Source organism: Frankliniella occidentalis, unplaced genomic scaffold, assembly GCF_000697945.3.
Source record: "Frankliniella occidentalis isolate FOCC.00 unplaced genomic scaffold, Focc_3.1 Scaffold23, whole genome shotgun sequence".
NCBI lineage: Eukaryota > Metazoa > Arthropoda > Insecta > Thysanoptera > Thripidae > Frankliniella > Frankliniella occidentalis.
The window spans coordinates 2,303,377-2,307,563 of NW_026267153.1; the positions used below are offsets into that span (position 1 = coordinate 2,303,377).

Below are 4,187 nucleotides of genomic sequence, written 5' to 3' on the forward strand. Positions count from 1 at the left end.
CGGGCCCCCTTTCAAACTGAGCGAGCCGCGGCGCTCGCACGGTCCAATGGGCGTCAACTGCTCTGCAGGTGTGTCGTTTCCGACCGATGTTTTATCCATTCGCCTTGCCCTAGTCTTCTTCTTTTCTCCCCCCCTATGTCTGTCGGTCTGTCTGTCTGCCTCTTCGCTCCCCCCCCCCCTTCTTCTCCCCATGCAGAACGCCCTTTACATGTCATTTCGTGCAGCGCAGTGCCGCGATACAAATGTATTCCTGCGCTGCGAGCGACGCGCGGTGTTGGTGGGCTGTCGAAAAAACGCGCGCGCGGCGCGGTGCGGTGCGCCCTTCGCCTCCCCTTCCGTCCGTCCGCCAACCCTCTCTCGCTCGCTCCCGTCCGCAGAAGCGGCGCGCCCTACGACCAGAGAAAGAAAGACAGAAGTAGAGGCTTTCTCCGACTCCTATTGTGTGATTTTCAAGTGCAACGCACCGGTACGGTATGACATGCATAATAAAGCAAAAGTTTTATTGTCTGCGCTTGAAGGGGAATGCCTTGATCGAACCATCATCCCGCCTACTCACGTTCACGTGTGTGCGACGACAGTTGTTACGCTCTTTCATGTTGTGCATGAGGACTGCACCCGACGTGGAGGTGTAGCGCAGCCGGGCGCAGCCCCCTCTGGTTGGGGGGGTTGTCCTATACACCGCCGAGCCCCCTTTCGAGGGGGGTCGCTCAAGGACGTTGACCTTTCAGGGCGGGGGGGGGGGGGGCGGGGACGCGCCTCACCCCCAACCCAACCACGAACGAAAGAATTGAGCCCCCCATGAGGAAAAAGAAGATGAGAGAGACAAGAAAGAAGGGGGGGGGGGGCGAGTTGGCACTCTCACGTCAGTCATCGGAGCTTTGTGAGCAGAGAAAAAAAAGGCGTTTCTGGAGGTCTCGCGCTAATCAGATTGTCTTATCAGTCGCGGACGATTCAACGTGGAGTCGACCCCCTCCCCCCCGGGTCCACCTCCAAACGGACCGTCATCAGACTTTATCTGCCGGACGGGGGGCCGCCAGGTGAGATACGAGATAAGTACGTCTGAATCACGCAATACACGCGCGGCGCAGCGGCACAGGGAGCGGCCAACGCGACACACGTCAAAACGTCAAATTGAAACAAAAACGAGCTGTGCTGGAGTTTCCCGCGCTTTTGTGTCGCGTAGGCGGACGCCATGGTGACACGCACGGCCCTCCACCACGCCGCGCGGACACAAACTTCTCCCCCATACAGCCATGGTATTAAACCAAAGGCGCTGCTGCTGAGGTCAAGCGGAGTGTACACGTTCGATACGTTCCAGCAGCTACAGCTGCAGCGGCAAATCACGAGCCACTGCCGTCGTACGTACAGTACGGGCGGGCGAGAAAGAAGCTGCGGCAATCGCTGCTGCAGCGGTGGCCGCGGCGGCAGTACGGCGAAAACTCATTGCAGTGGGCAGGAGCGGAACGGCCATCGCCTGAAGAGTCACTGCGCTTCCAAACTACTACGTTTCCGGCGTCGCTCACCCAGTTGGGCCTCGAACCCCTTCTCTCCCCCTCCCCCTCTCGCCCATCTGACCCTCTCCTCTCCACAAAGTTGTGTTGTGCGCAGCGCCCAGCGCGCGCGCGCGCGCGGGAAACGCAGCGTGGAGAAGAGCGCGCTTTCGGTTTCAAGGCCAAAACCGCTCGCCACAGTAGTGCACGAGGACACACGGCCGATCGTACCTAAACACACTCACACACGAACAAACACATATACGAGGAGTTTTTCGCCAGCACACATCCTGTCAAAAGGGACTGTGCCAAAACTTCCGCGTCCCGGCCAAGCCACCCCCTCATCGGTCAGCAAAAGACCCCCACCCCTCGCCAAGGGTCCCTCCCACCCACATACTGTGCAGTGTATCCTTCGGCCGCACGGCGGATGCTGATTTTTCGGCGCGAGTCGCGACGACTCAACACCCGTCGAGTTTCCGTTTTCAGCGTCGCTTCCCCCCGGCTGGTGCGGCCGGTGGGCCGACGATGTTCCCGCGCGAAACTGTCGCAGTCGTGTCGTCGGCCGTGTCCTGTTACAACCATCCCCAAACCTTTTACCTCCCGGACGACGTCTAAATCGCATTTTGCTAATATCCTGCTTCTGCTGCTATAGTTTCTCCTCGCTCTCCGGTTCAGTTCTACTATTCTCTCTCTCTCTACCGTCCAGAGGACTCGGAGCTGAATCGACACCTCCACTTCCCGCTCAATGGAACCCGACCCCGCCACTACGATGGTGCAGAAATCAGAGGCACAGAGACGAGATATCGTTTTCGCGCCCTTCAACGCGAACACGGTCGCGCGGAGCGCTCGGCCGCCGGGGGCAAGGAACCCGCCCCCCTCGAGGAACAGAATACTCGTCTACACTGAGCCTAAAATCAACACACACAACTATACATACGCTTTAAACGCGACTTCAAGTAAAGAGAGGAAGATTATGGAAACCTGTCGTATAGAACTTCTTATTTTCACACAATACTTCTTCCAAGCGGTCTAGTGCCCGCAAAAGCAATTACAATTTTTCATGGTGGAATACGAATTTGGTTTGGGTGCATTATCCTTCCGACAAGCTACCAGGGGACACCACCCTAGGGGCACTTAGGGGTTTTTTTGTGACAGGGTTGACAGCAACCTCACGTACGCTATGGAAATCAGACTGCTGTGCTAGCCCGAGTGAAAACAAATAAAAGAAGATAAGAGTGACAGTGCCCGTATATACACCACTTTCAAGCTAGGGGGAGAGAAATGTGTTTACGGCCGGGCTACTTCCCGTCCAGGATCGACCGGCCGCCAAACCGACTAATGAATCGAAAATAAACACCGCGTCAATGCGTGTCACCTAGGCTGTGCCGCGCGGCCGACGCGGCTGACGCCCCCGAGGGGGGCGGGGCGCTGGCCGCGTGTCGGGCCGCTATTTAAAAAACAGAGTGCCCCTTCCTCCTTCTCTCTCTCTCTCTCTCTCTCTCTCTCTCTCTCTCTCTCTCTCTCACACACACCTGCCGCCACAACAACAGCGTGCATCGAGTCCGCGGCATTATCCCGCAACCCCGCAGCAGAGAGGTCTACAACAACAACCAACCACCTCCGCCAGAGCCGCCTTAGTTATGCATAAATCAGCGATTTAGATAACGAAGAGAGTGTGTTTTCGCTCACTTTCTTGGGTCTACGTCACACTGCCTAGGGGATGATGATGGAGATGAGGGGGAAAGACCAGAGAGAGAGAAAGAAAGAGAGGGGGGGCGGCGAGGGGGTGTCCACCACAGCGGCGCCAATTACAATCGCGATAGAGCGCTGGGCCCTGGCTGGTAATTTATGCTTTGGAAAGTCGTCGTTTTCCTAATTCCCGAGCAAGGGTGTGAAATTCGATTTAATCTCCGCAACAAGAATCCCTTTGAAATGCCGGCGGCCACGCATTTGGCCGCCCCGCCGCCCCGTCGGTCGAGGGACGCCGTTCGAGTCTGGGAGGTCGCGTACGATATGTCAACAAGGGGCTCTGTGGTTGTGAGCGTCGCATAACCTCCTTTCCTCAATGACATTTAAAGAACGTTTAAGACCTAATGTGTGCCAAATACACATACACATCGGCACGTCCAAAACACAGACAGAGAAGTGGTAACTCACCATATAAGACGCTGTTGTAATCCGTGTCGCGATGAGAGAAATATATTCCAAGAGTAATCCAAAAGGGAGGGTGTTGCAGCACGGGTTTGGACCCCGTGCTTTTCGTAGAGTTGAGAGCACTTTATGTCACGACACTCAGTTTCAGTGTCGTCGTCACTTTATCATAAATATCACTTGGATCACACACACTCACAAACCACAACACACCACAGCGGCACAATTTACACAATATCGCTCGGCATTTCTTTTTGGGATGCGGTGCGAGCTCGCCGACAGCTTGAAAACACCACACACAGTAGCACTCGGATATCCTGCCCGTTGTCGTTTTAGTTATCCTGGTCGGGTTAGCCGGTAGAGTTGACGTTCGCACACACGACGCGCTCTCGACGAGAGGAGGCACGGGCGGCCGGCGGAGCGACGCAGAGACGGCCTGTTCCACGCGCAGCGGCTGGCGCTCGACTGACGCGCGCGCGCGCCCGCACAGCGCGCCGGGCCGCAGCGGCCAGCGAGCAGCGCGCCGGGTGGGGAGGAGGAGGGGGG

The 4,187-nt window shown here is 57.0% G+C and overlaps 1 protein-coding gene across 2 annotated transcripts in view; it reads right to left on the bottom strand.

Annotated features, from left to right (window-relative positions):
- Positions 1-4,132, bottom strand: part of LOC127748968 (semaphorin-1A-like) — a 351,145-nt gene extending 347,013 nt beyond the window's left edge. For both annotated transcript variants that reach the window (XM_052265054.1, XM_052265055.1), the window contains exon 1: positions 3,648-4,132. The gene's annotated coding sequence lies outside the window, so the exon portion shown is untranslated. The remainder of the gene's footprint in view (positions 1-3,647) is intronic.
- Positions 4,133-4,187: the final 55 nt, after the last annotated feature.